At 41.8% G+C, this 22063-nt stretch overlaps 1 protein-coding gene across 5 annotated transcripts in view; it reads right to left on the reverse strand.

Moving 5' to 3' along the window:
* The window catches only part of drp2 (dystrophin related protein 2), a 137914-nt gene that overhangs the window by 90078 nt on the left and 25773 nt on the right, over window positions 1-22063 (reverse strand). For 4 of the 5 annotated variants that reach the window (XM_069531389.1, XM_069531390.1, XM_069531391.1 and 1 more), the window contains exon 2: window positions 5869-6046. The gene's annotated coding sequence lies outside the window, so the exon portion shown is untranslated. Of the gene's footprint in view, window positions 1-5868; window positions 6047-9178; window positions 9339-22063 lie in introns of those variants that run through there. The other variant, XM_020086344.2, reaches the window with a different exon arrangement.

Raw genomic sequence — 22063 nt, forward strand, 5'->3', positions numbered from 1 at the left:
CAGAGAGTATTTTTGCTGTATTAAGTACTGAAACTGTTATTTAGTGTTTACTTATTGTAGCTGGGTTGGGCTTTATTCATTAAGTGATTTTGTTAGGGTCAATTTTGCACTTAAGTGTTACCAGTCAATAAGTACAACTTCAACGTATAATTTCCCTTAAAAAAGACATTTCATCACAGACTGTGATTTTGTGCATTTTTTTATAGAAAAAAGTTCAGATTCTGGCACCGGCACAGTTTTAAAAGTACCTATTACTAGCACCGGTATCAGAAAAGAAACCAAACAACCAACCAGACTGATCGACAGCTTTGTCTGTAGATCATCAACTTATTGCGCCTAAATGACAGTTAAATGTTAAATGAAATAAAGCACACCAACCTTTCCTTAACTTCACACACATGCAAACGTGCAAAATATAAATTTTGCTTTGAAGAAGCTTTTTCAGAAGAGACATGAACGAACTGTTCCTGCTGTTCAGCTACTTTGAAACACTTATGTTATTACTTTCTTTTTTTTTTCCCCAGAGTGCTGCTCCCACACAATAATGGTTCTTATGCATAAATGATAATCACATTTCCTCACTGTTGCCCTCGGTGACATCCCTGTGACATTTACTGTGCTTATGTATAAATGATGTCCACATCTTTTTCTAAGTGTTACTCATCAACCCACAGTATGGCCTCATGTTCTGCATTTTTGCATAAATCTTTACATCACTTTACAGAACATTAAACATGTTTGTACATTGCCTACGCACGTCATCATTCATTTAATATTTGTGTGTAATTTCTTAACTCAATCATGTGTACATTATTGGCCTCTTGTACAGTAATTGAATCTATTTTTCAAATCTAATCATAGCTGTTGTACTTCAAGTAAGGCTGAGGTAATAATATTGTAATTTCAGAGTTTATTGACAAAGCAGCACATTATTCTCAGGGATGTCCATTAAACGCCAGCCAGATTAATTTTAATTTCTTTTACCTTCCTGGAAATTTCTGTAAACATTGCATTTATACACCGACGAAGATACCTGCCTTCCCCTCAGGCCTTTCCTGAAAAAAAATCTGCTGAACCAGCGAGACAGCCTGCACACATAATATCAGTGTTTATGGTCGTCTATCTACTGAGGTGAGCGTGTGTACTCGGAGCTAATTGGCTTCAATATGGCATAAAACAAGCCTTTAATCTGACTCATGCTCTTATAATCACACTGGCTGTAATCACAATGTTAGAAATCAAATAATGGTGAGAACAGGTCTTGCTGTGGGCAGACAGGGTAAGTGTGGTGGGGGGGGGTATCCTTGGACTGAGATGAAATGTAATTTGGATGGAGGCTGGTGAAGAGAGGAGGAAACGTTCTGAGGGAACTGGAGCAAGCATCTGTCTCCAACGAAGGAGACGTCAGGTCCTGTTAATCTTATCTGAATGGCTGCCTGCTGACGCGGACTTAAAACACAAGTGCATCCCGGGCTTATTTGTGTGAGCATGCACCAGACAGACTGTACACACACGCATATACATTTATAGAACATGCAGTGTTAAACGCAGTAACATTTCACAAGATAACACAACAAGAAAAGGAAAAATAATACAACAGAAACACACATTTTAGAAAACACAACCAAACTAGAATGACACTCAGTTGAGCCCATACCTCTGCCAGTGCCCTGATGAAACAACATTCAACATTTTTTGCTTATTCTCTGAGAAATCGAGAAAAAGTTGGGGGGGGTTCTTCCCTGACCCATACGGCTTCCTTCCACCATTGGTAGTGGCAATCCGTCCATGTGTTTTTATGTAATACCACTAACAAACAAAAAGAAAGAAACTGAAAAAACACATTCATGAATAAGAAAATTAAACCACAAAAACAAAACACAAGAAGATCCAAAAATAGATAAATATATGGCAGAGAAAACTGGTTTTCTTCATGACTTTTGTAAAATTTTCTGAAAAAAAATTGTATAAAGAGAAAGTTATTATCTGAAGTATTTAGGTTTCTGTAATGTTGTTGTGCTTTTTCACCTGAGGGCCACATCCGCAGGAAAACATATGCAAAACACGATCTGCACACACCAATGACCTCACACCTCATCACTCAACCCGTGGAAACACAACATAAATTCTCATTTCCTCAAATGGGAACATTGAGATGCAGCAAACATAAACAACACATCTTTACCTCCCACATATTCCCACACCGCCGTAAATACAAACTACCATCCATTTACTCATCTACACTTCAGTAATACACACAACTGCACACACACTAACACGCACACAGTCAGAAGAACAAAATAGTAAAGCTGACTGTCGAGAAGCTACATCTCTGTTCCTTCGCCACCACTATTCCCTGAGCATTACCCATCATTCTCAGAGGTGACAGGCAAAGAGAGTGAGGGAGCGATACATGTTAAGTGAAATGGGAAATAAAGGAGTGAAGAGGAGGAGTGGGAGATGTGACAGCGAAAAGGGAGACGGGTGAGAAGAAGGAGAGGATGATAGGGGAGGGCCACATTTGTTCATCCTCAGGCTCTGCTACACATCACACCAGGACCCTGTCCTCTGGAGGAAAGTACACACAAACGGCAGCATCGAGCGTGTCGCAAGAACAGAGCGCAGGACAACAAGGGAGGAGAAAAAAAACATAAAAGAGGGACACAGAAGATTCAAATGAAAGAGAAGATGAAACTGGGGTTTAGGAGTAGAGAAGTAGAGATGCTGAAAATGCCAGGTTGCTCATCTGTGACTTTCTGAATTATGTATCGCAGTTTCACCCAGATAAAGACCCAGTCACATACGTTTCAGTGCCGAACCTTCATTAACCTCCAATCAGTGAGAACGAGGAGGCAAGTAAAAACGTTTGCTTCCTGTGGAGACGCGATTCGCAGCATGGCTTTGCGTGGAGTTGAACTTTGGTGAACTCTGAAACACAATATCCGCTGTACATTCACATGTGTGTGACCGGACCGGGAAAACCATCAGTAGACCAGACCATGTCATTTCTGTTGACCTTCGTGGTCTACCCTTGAAGGAGGAAGTCTTCTCGGGCTGGGTGGGCCGCGTCCTCGGAAGGATGCAGCTCCTGAATTAAGAAACAGCTGGTATCAGCCAATAAGGAAAGTCAAAGTAAAGGAATCAATATCTGGAGGTGATATACAGAATTCAAGGAGGGAGAAGGAGAAGTGGAAGAACAGGAGGATCATGGGATGTGGAAGACGTTGCTCCCAGAAGCCACCATGTTGGTTCTTTGACACTGTGACACACTCAGAGACGTTGAGGGTGGGAGAGCACGCTTAGCTGCCTCGAACAAAGATCAGCGCAGAGCCACAGGATGGTGATGCTAACACTGAGCCCTGCGGCGCCAAGTTCCTTATACGGTCACATGAGGGTTTTATGAACCTAAAGCACTAATGTGATGTTGATATATTTAGCCACTTTGAGATGTACATAAGTAATCATGTGGTTTATACTTTATTAACACGCGGATTACGATATAAAGCAGAAAAAATAAGGTTATATGGTAATAGGCGGGGATGAGCAGACAGAGGAATTAAAGGCTGGGAGCTTTGAAGGGGGATAAACCTCTGGGAAACATGTTGATGTTTGCTGTTCATGCTACTTTGTTGTTGATTAGCATATAGGAATACAGCGGTGTGGGTGCTGCCACGTTAGCTCATTGTCGTGCACACTCGGCTGGGAATGTTCTGTGACACTGGAACGCAGCAGCAAGGGGAGAGGCTGATTTCTGCAGTTGAACACATTAGGGCGTAAGCCTATGGTGCAGACGCTGCGATGGTTTGTATCAAAATAATAAAGGAGCGTGGACTATGTTGGCAGCGGCCCACTGATAAGAGAGGAGGGAAAATCTGCCTCGCTGCCAAACAAAGAGTAAACCTTGAAATGACTTAGAGCGACAACATTTTAACAGGCCGCAACTCTAAAGCCAGATTACTTATGTGCAGCAGTTGAAGCGAGGTAATGTTCCCCTCGTGCCACACCAGTCGGATGACTGAGTGAGCACTGCACAGCACTAATTTCCAACTGCAGACTCGATGCACTGAGCTGGACCCACATCCTCAGAATCGCTGCAGCCACATTGTGCATGCACACACAAGCGCCTGACTTTTTTTCTGGCCAGCCACTACCTTTCATGACCTCCTCTAAGCTCCCTTCTTGTTCACTCACTTCCTTCTGCGGCGCTCTGATGTAAAGACCGGGGCTGAAGCTCAGTAATTTGGAGTCACAGATAAGGGCAGGAGGAGGATATTACTTGTGGGTAGACGGTGATTGAATTTGCTCCAGATGGTCAAACACACCTAAATGACAACTCGGCTGAAACCCAGGATGCATTTATTTAACTCTGAGGAGCCTCAAACTATGGGCCAACAGCAACAGCTCAGTGTAGGCGGACCTGATGATGAAATGCACCGTAGCAGAGCTGGAGGCGAGAGCAAAACAAGAGGATGTCATGGCTTACATTTCTCTCTGCGATCATGTGAGCTTAAAAAGGCTAAATAAACCCACAGGGGCATCACTTCACCAAGGTCATTTAAGGTCTTCCTAGAAATGGGAGACGGACAAAAGGTCGATGGAAAAGTAGAAAAAAAACGGTGGGGAAAAAAAGCAATAGAAATTTCATTAAAATACAAGATGGAATCCAGTGTCTCATCTTCCAGTGAAAGGAGTCAGGATATTAGGGTCAGTAGGACATTTCAGTCTCGACTGGACCACATTCTAAAATTGTCTAGGAAAGGAGGTGCATAAGTTTGACACTAATTTTTACCATGTAGCACAGGGTCTGATATAAATGATGTCCCAATGGTCTGGGGCCAGTGAGAACTTATGCAGGTTTAAATACAAGTTGATTGAGAGGTCACTGCATGGACTGCTTCCAAGAAGGTGTTTGGTTTTCTTCAAGAACGTCATTGAGGCGGGAAACCAATACGGCAATGTCGTATATCCAAGGTAAACTAAAGTTCAGAAACTACGGTAAATGGTCTGTATTTATAAAGCGCTTTACACATTTACAATTCACCCATTCATACACACATACATACTGTGGATCTGTGTGCACTTTGTCTATCATACATCACTCATACACTGCAGGCACAGAGGTCAAGGGCAATTTGACGGTTAGTATCTTGCCTAAGGACACTTCAGCAAGCGGAATGGAGAAGACGGGGATCAAACCGCTGACAGTTGACAACCCGCTCTATATCCAAAGCCACAGTCGCCCAGTGTCATACAAAATTGAGTCACTAAAAAACCCTGTAGTTGCTCCACAGAGTTGAACTGTAGGGATGACTTTTCTTTCACACTGCAAATGGACAATTGATCGATTGTCTTTAAATACTTCATGTCCACCAGCTCAACAGAGTAAGAGGACTGAGGCATTACTTCATATTCTCTTCAGGCAGAGTGAGATTTCACACTCTGTGCCAGTTTGTATTCTCCTTTTCTTCACCTAAGTGAAACCGTAATTTAAAAAGCAGCTGCAGAGTTTGACAGTTCAGTGGATGACACCTGGAGTCAAACTCGTCGATGGAAAGACAAAGACACAACAGCTCTGATCGAGCCCCTCGAGATTCCTCCTGCATGAGCCCTGTAGCATCTCTCTCTGTGCATGTGCGTGTGTGTGTGTGTGTGTGTGTGTGTGTGTGTCGACAAAGAGAGAAGTGCTGCATGCATGGCTGGAGAAAAAGCCTCCTTTAACATGGAATATGTACACATGAGTGATCCCAGAAGTAACAAACAACCACAAAAATGCTCCCAAAACAAGATCGCCAAATCTCAAAGGTCTTTCCATCTCATACTCAAAAGATACAAAGGCTGGAGTCGTGTGTTTGCCAGCTTAATAGTTACCCAGCGGTGAAGACGTGATTGACGTGGCTGCAGGATCAGAGCCTCCCTGGAATCGAGCCGACGCTTCTGTGGCCGCCCTGCGCTAGTGGAGGGGGAGGGGCGGGGGAGGCCTTGATGTGGAGGAACAGCGGCGATGGCGACAGCAGCAGCAGCGACGTCCTCAAAGTGTGGGGGGGACCTACAATAGAGGGAACAGGGTCAAACACTCCTCCCTGGTGGACTGAAGGAGATTTGATAAGAAGCGGAAAATGGCACACCGTTTAACAGCTGTCTTCTGGAGTTTAATCCTTTATTAAACCCCAGTCCCTCCTCAGCCCCCTTCTCTCCTGCAAACTCAATGACATTCAGACCTGGGAGCAAAGCAGTAACAGCGTGGTGACACTGAGCATAAAGCAAAGCTTTTGCCCAAACCTTTCAGGCAGATAGACAGAGCAGGGTGGCCAGAATCTAACAGCAAACCCTCTATGACTCTGGCCCGATTGTGGGGCTGTTTATTATCAACAGACAGCACACTGGAATATAGGACTGCTGACACACTGGGTGCTGGCCGCCGGGAGGAAACGGGGAGCGAGGCGATGCAGGAGGAATGCCAATGAGTGTTCCCCTTTTCCTCCCACCGATTTCATTTGCCACTCCGGCACAATACTGCCCCTGCAAACCGTCTCTATCCCGGCCTCGGGTGTAATAGCGATGTAAGAGGCAACTAGAGTCTATTCTCTGGTTCCGAGCCTGTAATCCCGACCATTAACCAACACCAATAACCACATTAATGCATTTTGATACAGACCATACAGGCGGTGGAAGATCGAGCACAGATGGGGCTTGGGAACAAGGGCTCTTAGAAAATAAAGTTTGTCCACAAACAGGTTGGCTCAAAGGTCTGTTACATTTCCAATAAATCTGGTGGGGGTGCAGTGCAGAAGTCGGCAGAGAAAAATAGAAAAAAAGGAGAGAGCATTCCCTAACAGTTCAAAACAGATATAAAAGTTTAATGCCAAGCTAGCAGCAAGCAGCCGACAGAAAGGGAATGAGCTCAACTATTTTCAGAGAAGTAAGTTGCATTCATAATTCACATTATAGATTTATATGAACAAATAAAAGATTCCTTATTAGTTATTGTCTTCTTCCTCTGTGCTGTACACTGCCTGTAACAATGTGCAGCACTGACGACTGAGCTGCGTCTGTGTATTTACATTTCTGTGAAAGATAGAATATTTTATTTATTTAACAGACTCAATATGCAAGAATTTCAAGCGACATTCTATGAGGGGTTTCAGAAGGAAATCTAAATGAAACAGCCTGACGTTACGTCACTGACAAACGCAGCAGACAAAGTGTGAGACGCTTTTCTTTTCCAAAACCAGACAGTCAGAACCCAGCACAACTATTCCAGACTCCCAATCTAAATGAGCTCAATCTTCTTGTTCACAGCTAATAAAGAGCTGAATAATGTGGGGATATTAACATGATCAAAGCTTGCTATAGATATTCATTTAGTTATAGCCGGACCACCCAGAGGGAGGGAAACAGTGGGGAGCAAAAGCGATTGAGAAAGAAAGATGACGCAGTGTGAAATCAAACGTTTAATAAGGATGTATTGCAAATGTGTGCACAAATAAGTCAGACAAGGTGGGGAAAGGAAAATACATTGAGCCGTTACATCAATGTACGAGATTGTTATGAAATGTGGAACAGCGGCAAAGAGAAATGGATCAAATATGAAACTGGAATAAAAATCAGAAGAGCTCATACCAGCAGTCTCGTTAAATTCAAACAAGCCACACCAAACGACTAACACTCAGAAATCAGTTCCTTTAATCAGCTTCATGTTTTTCATCTTTAGTCGTGAATTCTTCTCTGGGAAAACAGTGAGAATGTTCAAAAATCCCACAACATTAAAGAAAGGGAAAAAACATCCCTGGATCTGTATCCCGATCCGGATACAAGTCAAAATTGAATGGGTCCTACCCTGGACCATATTGCATCCTTGCACCAAGTTCGGTGGTAATCTGTCCAGACTGTCTATAAAGTCTGTCAATATAACAAAAAAAAGTCTCAATAACAAAACCAATATTATTTCAAATTCGCACTGGACTCCAGACCGTTTCCTGACAGATACGCCTCATTTGAGAATGAAGATTTCTGTGTCGTCTCCTGCTACGTTCTTCAAATACAAACAAGAACATTAAATCATAACCACAGTAAAGACAATAATAGACCCAATGTCCACTTTACCGAATCAGATAATAAAACCACAAGAGATCTCTGAGGTTTCCATTATAATACACTGAAGGCAGCAAATAGCCTTTGTTTAACATTTGAAGACTGTTTGATTTGGGCATCTTTCATCATAAGATGGAGCATAGTAAACCTCAAAGCAAGTTAAGTATTAAAAAGTCAAGGGCTTTAATCTACAGACCACTCCAGACGGGCGGATTTGTACACGCTGCTGCTCCTAATGTGAATGAAAGTTTTGTTTTCTTTTGAGTTTAATTTTTAAAAAACAGAGAAGTGTGGTTTCACATATAAAACACTGATCATAGAAACGAAATAAAAATGGTGATAAAACAAAACACAAAGTCACAAACAAGTTTAACATCTAGGGACTGTTATTTTGTTTGTGTGAGTTTTCCTGTTCTGTTATCAGGTGATCATATATCACAGCCACATGGTTTTGACTCATATGAGGTTTCGAAGACAATCTGCAAACAATTCTGGATCGTCTGGCTCCACTTTTGCTGAAGCACAACACAGCCAAGAAGCACTCAATACTTTACACCTCTCTACTGTTTACCTGGCTTCAGAGCAGGCCCTGACCTCACCTTCCTAACAAGTGAGCCATGTCAATGGTCCATGAATGGATCTGTCCACAATTAATGTTGATATCCTTTTTATTTACAATTTATTTTATTGCCCAGCCCTATGGTCCAGCATCTCCTCTACTAACAACCTTAACACAGCAACTGTAAATTGACAGTAATCCACCACATTCCCTATGATACATATTTCTTTCTAAAACTAAGGCTTGGCTTAAATAGTTAATGGTTCTTATTTACATTTACTGAGAGACACACACCCAGTGCGCTCAGCTAGTGAACGTTTTAGATTCAAAGTGACATCGTACAGCGTCAGCGTCTGTTCTTACGCTCACAGACGTTGCGCGCCAAAGGAAAACGCACTTTTACGCATGGCGCAGCAAACACAGACAAACAAGCCCAGAGGTGCGTTTACTCTCAACACCAGAGAGCTGCACCGCAAACTAACACATCAACTTCACCGACATTACACTCTGCAGAGGAAACACGTTTACCTGACTGATGCTCCTGCACGCTTCGCTCTCATCGCGTCTCTTTTCCTCTTCGCCTCTCCTGAGGAAAAGTCCCACTTCACGATTTATCAAAGTTTATCAAAACATTGACGGACACTCGCTTTGACACGAGGAAGAGAGAGGCGGGGCTTCGCTCAATTTTCTGGGACCCTACGCAACGTGCGTAATGGGCGTTTAAAGGGAAGGTCAGGTGTGCCAAAAACACGTCATCCCCAGAAAATGATAGAAGCAGCAGTGCCCGGTTTATATATATATGTATATGTCTACAGCTGATTCAATCTGTACTATACACTTAACCTTATGTCCCTGGTATAGTCACGTCCTTTTTAAAGTTTCTTGTAAAAGAGAGTTTGCAGTTTAGAGCATGTTTCTGAAGTGTTTGGCATTCTTTGTCTAATATCCTTTAGTACATGTAAGCTATATAGTAATCAACATGATTTATGGATGAGTTATGTATAAAAATGAATTAATTATCCTTGTAACTCATTATTTTACCTTGAATAAAACCGATCCTTCATATTATATATCATATGATATATATATTCATATCAAATATAGTTATTGCAGCAATACAACTCTTAAAAGTCAGTTTTCCAATGACAGATTGTTTTCTGAATGTCTCTGTGTCTTCAAGCTACTTTCGTTAGCATACAAAGTGTTAGTCTTAACCTCAGTCTTAACAGTTTTTTCCTTAATTAAATGACTATCTAGTTACATGGCAAACTTTAAACTTGATATTTCAATAAATTATCCAAGGTTGTGTTTGTTCATTCAGCAGCTCCAGCTCCAAAGTGTTTGCATTGCTTCTTCTCACTTAAACTTTTCCAGTGTTAATGTGCTGTATGGCAAAAAAGTTGGCAGAGTTGGCACACTGGCAAAGTTGAAACGTCTGTAGATAGATGGATAGACCGATTCTTTATTGATTACCCAGTGTGTGTGTGTGTGTGTGTATGCTCTTAATGACCTCACTGAGTTAATATTTACATAACAGCAGTGGGTGGAAAACATGTTAATGAACTTTTTTTTTTCCTACTAGATTTGGATGAAATCGTATTTTCTCACAAACGGAGCTGAATCTTGGAGAACATACTTCAACAGCAAGTGAGTGTCACTGCTATTATTTCTGACAAGTTTCTGAAAGTGAATTCATAATTTTTCTGGAATCCAGAAAACCTTTTGCCTCAGGAACGTGGGCGAGCCAAATTCAATGTCCTTGACAGATTTGTGCTGAAAGACAGGGAGACGAACAGACAGGCAGACAGAATGATGGTGAGACCTTAAGTGCAGCTCAGTCACTCTTTCGCAGACACACAGCACTGACACTGACATGATGTGTTTCTGAATACTAACTTTCTCTCTCTGTTTCCTCCTCACTTCCCCCGTGGCCACCAAGTGACCCTGAGTGTTTAGCAGCCTCAAACAACAACATTTCAAAAGGGATCATGTCTGTCCAGGCTTTTCATGGAGGACGCCAGGTTGTCAAAGCATCTCCCTCTCCAGAGGGCACTCATCGCCCTGAGCGAGTCTCATGCATCCTCTAGCTTCCCCCGTCTAGGATATGGGTACAAGAGTTTAGTCATATAGCTGCAGAAGCTGCTTGTCAATTTAAATAGGACAGCACAGTGAAGTGCACTTCAACAACACAATTCATCATCCACAGTGTTAACCCCCCTCTGTCACATTCACGCTGGCCAGATAATTAAGCATTTTGTCATTGGGAATGAGGGTGCACTCAAACAGAAACGTCTCAGTAATGTTTCAGAGGCATGAAATAGCTTTTTGGGTTGGTTTGACTTAATTGAATGAAATGTATTGAAATGTGCAACAGATGAAGATCTGGTTGTTGGTCAGAAGCAATCAGAAGCAACGTGTCGACAAGGAGGAAGGGGCACCTACACACAGGGGTAATCCTGGACACACACGGTTAAAGTGTGTTTACTCTGAGAGCTCAACATGTTTTATTTCCTCAGAAAAGAGCACAATTTAAAGTAGTAAACAGAAGAAGGAAGGGGAGGGAGGAAAAAAGCAAAATGGTCTGGGACGGAGAGAAAATGAAAACAAAGATGGTCAATGAGCCTTCTGAGTTAAAGAAAAGTTTTAGTTTTCGGACAAAGAAAAATCAAACTGTGCTCTCAGATTTTACATTGTATATTTCTGACATTTACAACACAATTCAAGTCATCAAGGCAAATCAATTGTCACATTAATGAATAAACTGGTGAAACCCAGTGCAGAGGATGAAAAGGAGATCAATCCAAAAAGAGAATGAAATGCAAAAAGGGAAAGAATAATATACGCTTGGGCAGGAGGGGGGTAATAGTCGCATATTTCTGGAAGTGGAAATAGGGAATGGAAAATCCGGGATAAAGAGCATGACAAATGAATAGGCCGGATATCCTATATTATGGGAGCGAGAGGAAGAGACAGAGAATTGCTGAACACATCCAACAGTAGATCCCAGGAACATGGCAGCAGTCTTGGTCCAACACTTCCTATTAAGCAAAGGTGTGTGGAATGTGAAGTGAAATGCTGGGAGGACTTGCTGTCACTCTCACTCATTTCAAAAGTGTGTCAGCGATCCCAAAGCAGATCCCTGCAGTCGCTGTTTGGAATGAGAAATATCTTTACCATTATGCAGCAGCTGGGCCCAGGAGCACTGAAACGTAACTCTGCTCCACACGATAAACACAACAGAGCTGTGGAGTTGTACAGCACAATGACCACAATAAATACTGAATTAAAATCTGCTGAGTTCAACTTCAGGTCTATTGTTTATTTTTTTTCCTTTCACTGTAATTTGGTTGTTAAGATAACATTGTTGTATTGGCATTGGGGTTTCTGCGCTGCTAAGCAGGTCTTAATAAAGCCAGTTGTGCAGGATTGTGTCAATGCTGGTGGCTTGCAAACATTATTGTTTTTCCAAAGCAAATTTTCAATTCAATACAATTCAATAACTCTCCTTTCCCAGTGGGGCCACTTAGAGAAGCATATAAGCTGAGCGCAGACACACTAATCTCAATAAAAGGCATACAGTGAGGTTATACAATAAGTAGATGAAGACAAAAAAGCCATTAAGTCCATATACTTATGTTAACTTTTGTTTGGGGCTTGTTTTTATGAGCCTAAGTTCTAATAAAGAAAACATTAGTGTTGCTAAACATTATGGAATTTTAGATATTTAAGTGAAGCGAAAATGCTCTATTAATATGATAATACACATCCCAAGAGAAACTGAGCTGAGTGGACTCAGTTGTAGCAGTTTTAGTTTTAGAAAACAAAACCCAACATTTTAGTGTCTATAGTTTGAGCAAAACAGTCTGTAAGTTGCATGGTACCAACTTAAGTGCTTGATACCTTTGTTAATTTAAAGGACTGCATATAGAAATTGATTTTAATGTAAGCAGTAGCTCTTGTAGAGGGCTCAGAATATGGTTTATGACCAAATATCATCGACTTTTAATCAAGATGGACAACACATTTCCATTTCCTCCCATCGGATGAAAATGAACCCAAAATACCCTGGATGCAGATGCAGCCACCTTTCACTTTAAAGGTCATTTGGAGTCTGTGCAGAGGTGATGGTGGTGTGGGGCTGTGGAGTCAAGACCAATCATGAGTCAGTCTCAGATGTTAATTATTTGGTTTCACCCCATTTTTAAAGCATTAAATAACAAATATAAACCAAAATTACCAGCAAAATGAACACAATTTTTTGTTCCATCTATTTTTAGATTTCATCTATGCCAAATACCTAAACTGATGATTTAGTTGGAATTCCTTTTCGCGTGAAAATAGCAAATAGTAGCATCCTAACACACTAAACTAAGAATCCGACCATAGTAAACACAGCAGCACGGAGTCAGTGATGGGCTGTAGATGTTCGTTCTTCTGTGGCACTCAAATTTGAAATTCACTTCTCTGGTATCAGTGTCAATCATTTTCTGCAGTTGCCATGTCGTCAGTGCTGCCAGGCAGCAGAAATGCAGAGTAATCAGAGACAGCAGTAACCCATGAGCAGAATCCACATTTACTATCATCGCTGCAAAACATTTTATCTGAAACACACAGTATGTAAAGTGTAGAATAGGAAATCCTGAAGTAATTCAACATGATGAAGCAGCTTATCAACTGCACAACATATCTGCACAACTTCCTCACGCGCTCAGACTGCCGGCAGAGAATGTAATAAATATCTGCCCACACATGTCTAACAGCCTGGTGCCCAGCAGTGGTGGCGAGCCACACACAGTGACCATCTCTGAGCTCGTCCTCTCCATTTCTGTGTCCTTGGTCTCACATTGCTGCCTCTCTATTATTCATACTCCAGCATGGCTTAAAGTCATCCGAAGGTAAGGACAAGAAGGTCTCAGAGTTTCTCGGTGCTGCTAGAGTCATTTAGGAGCAGTGGGGGCCTGCCCTCGGGGTACAGAGCCTGGTGCACGGACTTTAACATGGAGGGCTGCGGTGTGATTCAGAATCACAACCTTTGGCATTATACTTTACACATTAAGCTCACCAACAGAGAGTTATATCCAGCTGTGCTACAGTGAGTGTCTGGTATTCAGGAGCTCAGTATCTTAAAAATTCAAAAAACATGCACGGTGCAACAAGAGGTTTCTTTAGACTGAACGGCTTATATGGGGAGACGTGAGCGGAAGCTGGAATAGTAAGAACATATAGGCGGAATGTTGAATGTGTATTTCCACCCACCAGCAGCTCGGGTGAGTCATTCATCCACTTGTTCTTTAATGCCAGTTTTTTCTGTGATTTTAACAACAATCTTTCTGTAAAATTTCAGTCTTGTTAGTAATATTGTCAATTATTCAATTGGCAGTGGAGCAACACAATCATCCGATAATCCAAGTCTGAAACAAGTCATCTGGTTTTATGACTTGGAGCTCATTTCCACTATACCTCAATCTGTGGACAAAGACATTTTGAGCAGTGGACTTAAATGGTCGATCATGCTGTTTTCAGATAATCTCCTGTAATTATCTGGAGGAGCTGCGTGTGAGCATGGGAGTTGCTGTGGACATTCTCCAGAGTTCTCCTGCCAGCCCCGGGTAAACACTCTATGTCCGAATGAGCTCATGTGAGAATAAAGCAGGAGATTCTCCAGAGGATTCATTGTGAGAGAGTGGGGGTGTTGATGACATTTCTGATGGACACAAATCTGAAAAATATAAATAATACAATTATCTCAGGATGACAAAGAGGTGCCATACACGTAGCAGACACTAACAAAGTCTTCACCTTGCCAACGCTGGTGTAATTGTACAATAAACAATAGACTGCTTTCTACAGCAGAATTTATACTTCATGTCCTCCCTCCCGCATTCTGCACCATCCCTCCTTTTAACATTTTTGTGTTGTTGTCTAACCAGACAATCTCCTGCTGTGTTTTTCATATGTCAAAGGTAAACTCAAATAAGAAAAGTTAATGTCCAAAAACGGCTATAAACTCTAAAGGAAGGTATTTGTAATGGGTTTTTGTGATCGTGAATGTGGCACCTACAGGTAGAAATGTCTAACTTGTGCATCTGCTGCTTCAGTTGGACTCAGCAGCAGGCCTCTGGGAATACGTTGACCGAGCCCTGACTCTGCTGCGACACTGTGCCTGAACTCCTGAACATTTTAAGCGTCCAAATGTGAGGATATTACATGAGTCCATTCAGACCTGAAGTTTTTGCCCTTGAGTGTCTGGCGACTGGGGCTCTCCAGAGGGTTAAGTGCAGAGATTACTCGCAGGCCATCTTCTCTAGTAATGAACCCTGTCTGAGTACCGAGCCGCTCGCAGGAGCACAGTATCCACAGGAAGCTTCCTCATGCTGATTGTCCGTCTCAAATACATTTTTATTCCACTTCTAACGCACAACCGCAAAACTTTACAGCTCCTCATGAATAACCACAATGACACCATTTGTCACTGCATCCACTCATAGTCCATCTCTGTTACCTTGGCCGATAAGTATGACCGTTAAATCTGTTTTCAACCACAATAAAAGGCCCCTGATACACAGCAACTGAATAACAATGTACCCGAGTGGCAAATGTATATTAAAGCTGCCAAGCTTGCTGAAAGCATCGAGTGAATCCCACTTGTCACCTCTTCTCTTAACTCTCGTTTAATGAGTTTCACTTGAACAATGTGTTTTCTTCTGAACAACACGGAGAACCTCTCCCTCTCCATCGTAAGCCTCAGGACGATGCTGCCCTCAGGCACCGTTCCAGTATCAGCTCACCTCGCCTACATCTCTTCATTAACCATCAGTGAGAGCATTTTATGTCTTCTTGCTCTGTATACATGGAATCACTTAACATGCACTTTAAATGAGCTGAAAAAGGTTCAAAGGTGAGTTCTAACGACGTACTACACAAACCTTGACACAGATAAGCCACCCATGTCAGCATAATTCATGTCTATACCGTAAAAGCCATTAGATGTAATTGTATTTTTTATGAAGCTCATATATAAGCGTGTAGTGTTTAATCAATGAGAAGGTTTTCAGTTTTAGGAGAGGTTCACCAGCTTTGTGTGGGGTCGTCTTACACTCACCCATGGGGGTCATCCAGGTCTATTACCCCACAGGTCAGCATCACGCTGCACCCGGATGATCACACTCAGAAACTGGAGGAGAACTCCTTTCTTTAAGACCCCCTATCTTCTCTTGTTATCAGCGAACATGCTGCTGTAATGGGCTTTCTGTTGACTCTGTTATCTCGCTCTGGTTGAGGGGTTACAACGTGCAGTGCTTTCCCAAGGCTGTATCAACCTGAGAGGACAGGGTTAATATGATTTCTATCTTATTTTTCAAATCGAGGGCAAATGGAGAAAAAAAAACATAAACCAGTGAATTCATTGGATAAATTATCATCAACAGTGACTACACTATGATCCTCCGAAGCAACAAGGCTTTACAACGAGAAGTCTGGTTCCACTATAGCTATTTACCACTCATGTCCAAGAGCGGGGGACACAGGAAAAACACAGCTTCAGGTTTTAAGAGGATTAAATCATCACCTGCAAAAATCCAAACAAAACAAAAATGTTCTTCATGAATCTAAAATTCCTTGAAAGAGCTTTGATGGTGACATTCTTCCCCACAGGTAAAGTAAAAGCTAACATACACCTTTTGATACTTAAAGCTAAGTACAAATCAATATAAACCCCAGGAGTTATTTTCCCATCAGACAGATTCTGCACTTCATGAATTATGCCCATTACCAAGGCTCAGTGCTCACTGATGAAGGTCTATGACCTAAATTTACAAGGTCAGACAGTTGTTGTGTGTTCATACAGTGGACAGAACCAGAGTCTGTTTTTCCCTGGCCCCACTATATATCAAACCATAAAATATGGAAAGTGAAAATCATTGGCATTAGACATAAAGAAAATTGGTTTCAAATGTAAATCAGGTTTTTGCAGAATCGTCCAATATTCTTTCTCAGCTCCTGGGAGAATTGCAGCCACTTTTAGAGGAGTGATTTGGTTTTACAGTTTGCAAACTCCGCTCTTCGACTTAGTTTACTGTGGCAGGTGAAGTGTTTTCAGCAAAAAAAAAAAAAAAAATCAATTTTAAAATGACTGGACATTACCTGCCCAATACCAAACAGCAGACAGACAAAGAGCATATAGCTGCCAAGGAGCCTGAAACATTTCTGCTGACAGAGACAGTTTTTCAAAAGTGTTCATAATTTCAGTAAGTTTGGTTTTAATCAGTTATTTGATGCAATGAAAACAGGGTGAAATTGAGCATTTCCAGGTCCTCAGTACTGTGGCTGGTTGGTTGGTTGGTTGGTTGGTTGGTTGATTGTTGGTTGGTGGGTCGGTTGGTCGCTCATTGGTTTGTTGATTTGGCATGGAGCCGGACAAAGGAGGGATTCCCAGGCAATAAAAAGTAATTGTCAATCAATTTTTTTGCATATTTGTCTTTTTTTGCCAAAAAAACAATAAATTAACTTATTGTTAAATAGTTGCTACTGCAAAATATTTTAAAAGATGACACATCATGGACACAACTGGTATGTGTTACAACCTGAATCATTAGCTGCAACATTAACCACTTGACAAGTGTAGAGCAGGATTCAAGCAAGTGCCACGACCGAACCATCTGTACTGTTCCTATTTTTTCACACTTGGTGTTAGCACCACTCCACTATAGCTATAGCCACATTACCCACATATGCAGCAGAAATATGTCAGCAAACCACTTACTGTTTGTATTAGTTGTTGCTGCAAATGGACGGGAGCTCCTTCACTGTGTCCATTGTTTGTGTTTGCTACATACCACCAGGCCATCTTAATTTATTATAATGGTCACCGCAAAACCAGAAGAAGAGCTTGATTTATGCAGGACACCGACAGCCTCCTCAACCCCAGAGAGAGAAAACAAGCAAGTGTGAAGAGCTTGTCCTGATTCCAAGAAGTAGATGCTGAATATCAGTCATCTTCCTCCTCCACAGAATGTAATAAAATGACAGAACAAGATGTAGGAAGTGTTGTTGCACCGTGTTGGATTAACACAGGCCAGAGAGAACCTCCTCCTCACCAGACAAGGGCAGAGAGAGGGATGTAAAATAATGCAATCTAATTGCTGAGGAAACTGCGGAACGAAAAGCACGATCTACAGCCATTTTACCACACAAGTGTGTCTCTTCAAGCGATTTGATTCAGTTCAGTAAACATTCCCCACAACACACACACACAGCGCTAATGTCCTCTGTAATTTCTGAGTAATGGTATGTAAAATCCTAGTAATGCACATCAGGAATGCAGAAATATTAAAACGTATGCAGAAATATGCTGTTGATGCCTTATGATGAATTTGTTTGTATTATATTCATGTGAAAAGCAATTAAATCTTCCAGGAGTAGCATCTGGGACTGTTCTCAAGATCACCCCCTCTCATTCCCTCACAACCTACATAACACACGCTTCATAGTTAACTTTACAGTGAGCAATACATGTCAACACTTCTGGGCAGGGGTGTTTCAAGGGACTTTGGGCCTCAGGCAAAAATACCCTGGGGGGCCCTACTTCAAATCAAACTGAACCCCAACAAACTCATGTTACATGATAGACATTCTAGTCTTCAACCAAACTTCAAACATTATAAAGCAAGAAGTGCTGCAGAATGATGCAGTTTCCTGTACGCAGCTATAGAATTCTGTGGATCAGCCATTCTCGGGGGAGGGGGGTGCATTTTCATCACTTATTCTTGCTGGAGAAACCGCAAGTAATTTTGGTCACATCCTCAGACTGTGTTCAAAAGAAAAAATTACAAATAAAAAGTAATTCTACATCTATCAACCTCAACCACTCTCCTTCAAAAGCCGGTGAAATGAAACAGGGGCAATCTTAGCACACAGTTCATTTTTTAAAACCCACACACACACACACACACACACACACACACACACACACACACTCACACAAATCCTGCTATGTCGGATTTACAGTCCTCCTCTTACATGTACTTTCTAATGTCTAAATCCAATCACGGTTGTCATGTTGAATCTGAAATGAGCTGCTCCTTATCAGGCTGCTGCACCTCCTCCCACCACCTCCTACCTGAACCTGTCAGACGTCTGGCTCAGGACAAACAGACGTTGCCTCACCTTGTCCTCGTGCTAAATGTGCTCGCCATCACTAAAGCTCTGATGTTACAAGACTTCCTGCCGGCTGCTCCCTCCACAAATCACCAGGTTATCTCCCCCTCGCACCCGTCATATGTTTCTTAATGCTTCCACTTTTACACTTGGGTCCTTGAAATGCCAGAGTTCAGAAACAGACTGTGTTGGGCTAAATGCGGCTGAGTTATGTTAACAGATACATTGTATGTGGCTCCATGAGATCTGCCTACACCCCCACAAAACAAAGTCACATTTCAACATGAAAGATATTTATGAGTTTTATTTTGAGAAATGAAATTAAACAAGGTTAAAGTCAGAAAAACTAATGTAATCAGAGGAAGGATTTTCAAGAATAAAATTGTTATTCAGATATTGATTTGTAGCATTTAAAGACAACCATAAATAAAGGAGCTTTAAGCAATGTCATCAGCCCTAATAGCATTACTGTTCTTTGATTATTACATAAAGGGACATTTTGCTTTAAATTGCCATCAAATATCATCATATATATGAAAATAAAACCTTCTCACCCCTCTCACATGGAGGCGGTGCGACAAAATGCTGTTCCCCAAATGCTCCTACTGCCATGGGGACCAGTTGGCCGGCAGGTAATTGTTATTATGGAAATTGTTCTCAACCACTTTCACTTACAGGCTATTGCATATGTTAGACATGTATATATATTCCACATATTCCACCAGGACCTGGAGACTTCTTATCCATATTAAGCGCAGATACTTTACCAGCCACTTGGGCCTCTCAATGTAGGTTTGCATCTTGATCTGGTACCAAGTGTCTGATGCTTCTCAATCAATGTGTGTGGCTGGATGTTGTTCTCCTGCTCATTAGTAGTTTCCACATACGTCGCACATATTCCAAGGTAGGTCTGAGTTTCCAGCTCTAATTAAAATAAAAATGGAAAGCGTTTCAGTCATGAGACAGCAGTGCCAACATTAATGCTCAGAGGGAAAATGTATCTATCGTCTCCCTCAGAAAAAAACAGGATCCAGATGCAGGAATAATATTTGAGCTGAATCCCTTTTCCAGAAGAAACAATTCTATAGTTTATCCAAGTCTTTTTTACTTGAACGCTCTAGCCATCATTTTCACTGCAGGGGAACTTATACCTTGTAAGAAACAAGCTCAACATCTGGAAAATTGCAACCCTTCCATTACGTTACATTATTTACGTCTTTATATTTCTGTGTCTTGTCTTAACTCATGAAAACTTATGTATTTATAAGTTACCCACCTCCCCACCCCAACTCTGTCCTTTACTGTATTATGTTCAACATTTTAAAAAAAAGTCAACAAAAAATACAATTGAAAGTATCCACAAATGTGCTTGTTGTTTCCAGTCATGTCCAGTCTACAAGGCAGAGCAAAAATGTTTAAGCTCACCAATGATTCTATTTTTTACTGAATGTCAGGTTTTCCAGGAAACCCTCAGGTTTTTGAAGGTCGTTTCCAAACATTTTAAGAATATCTCTTGTGAAAAAACCTTTGGTCTCAATGGGTTAAACTAACTTTCAGTGAGATATCAATTTCACGTGTTTCCCAAAATGCCGAGCTGTACCTCAGGCTTTCAACAACTACACCTGTTCAATGTAACATCTCTGTGATACTTGTGTTATTTGACTTCCCAATTCACCATGAGAAAATATCTTGCTCATAAATAGGTCCTGGGAGCAGATTTACATAGTAATGTCACACTTCAAAGTCCTCAGTGAGAAGTAATATACACAAAGCATGAAACAAGCCTTCCATGTCTGAAGGCCTAGTGAGATCCACATCAATAGGCTTTTTCATTTAAATAAGAAATACATAGCAAAGCAAAGCACGAATGGGGAGAATACCACGCCCTTGAGCCAGACATCTTGAGAAGAATAGACTTCTTGGACTCCCTGTTCAGTAAAGCCTGTGCAGCAAATTTCACACAACCATTTTGCGCTCTGCTGATAAAACACTTTGAAAGCCCAATGACACAGACAGTGCCTTCAGACAGGGAAGAGGCACGTTTTGTCCCCATCCCTTTTCATCAATGTCCCAAATACAACCAAGTCCAACTAGCAGCAGAGCAGAAATACCAAACAACGACTGCAGCATCAAACACCACCCACACACACTTCAAACAAACCGCCTGCATGCACGGCTGAAACCCGTCTGATTATCTGATTGTATTTTTTGCCCGCACTGTGTGAGCATCACTTTTCCAAGCACTGTTTGTGATCGGGTCTATTTGGGATGTGAAGAGGATCTGGCACAATGGCACTAGAACCCTGCACCTGTCGCTCTCACCTCCACACCCCACTCAATTTCTGTCAATGAATGTGGCTCACTTCATTTCCATGTCTCACTCAAGCTCTTTATTGTTGAATAAAAGCCTGATTTTATTGCCTCATGCGAGGGGAAAATGAGATGGATTACTGAGAGAGAATCCCGTATATATCACACCAGGCCTCCACCTCATTGTGTTTTCCTAAACTACCTTCCCTCTGATTAAGATTTCACATCTGCAAACCTCATCATGTATCCAGTGGCATCATGTTTACTGCTGGAGCACAAAATAAATTCACAAGTTGTGGTTTGTAGACCGTTTCCCTCACTAGCTGTCTCGGGAGTGATAAGAAAGGTTGTTTAATTAAAAGGCACTTTGGGAAGTAGTCTCCAAGCCCAGTTTAGGTGTCAAGCCAAATCTCAACAAAGGCTTATTAAAACAGGTAAACTGTAAATACAACACCAAAGCAATTGCCTCTGGGGACTGATGGTGATGGTGTTTCCCTGGTCTTACCAAACTCTCAATTCTCCTCCTGTCCCAGCTGAGAACAAGAATTGAAAAACAGTTGTGCTATAAACTGTGCTGGCTCCACACCCACCACAGTCAGCTCCATTCTTCCTAATCCATCTACAGCACTCTCCCACCGCCTTGTCCTCCCTTTCACAACTTCAAAGCGCTGCTCTAACCATTAGCCTTGGGCAGGAGCTGCCCTATTCTGGACCACGCTGACATTCAGATGCTATTTGGAGCCATTAGGGCCATCAAGGTCAGCACTTAGCTTACATTTTCACAGCTCCAGGCAGCAACGTTTTTCTTTTTTCCATATTTTCATGCGTTATTTTGTTTTTTTGCGGCACACTGCACACAAGGCCATGATTTGTTCATTAGCAGGAGCTTCTGGTGCCACAATGTGCTGAGGGTGGGGATGGGGAGGAGGGTGAGTGGGGGGAGGGAAT

This window comes from Paralichthys olivaceus, chromosome 9 (genome assembly GCF_024713975.1).
Source record: "Paralichthys olivaceus isolate ysfri-2021 chromosome 9, ASM2471397v2, whole genome shotgun sequence".
Lineage (NCBI taxonomy): Eukaryota > Metazoa > Chordata > Actinopteri > Pleuronectiformes > Paralichthyidae > Paralichthys > Paralichthys olivaceus.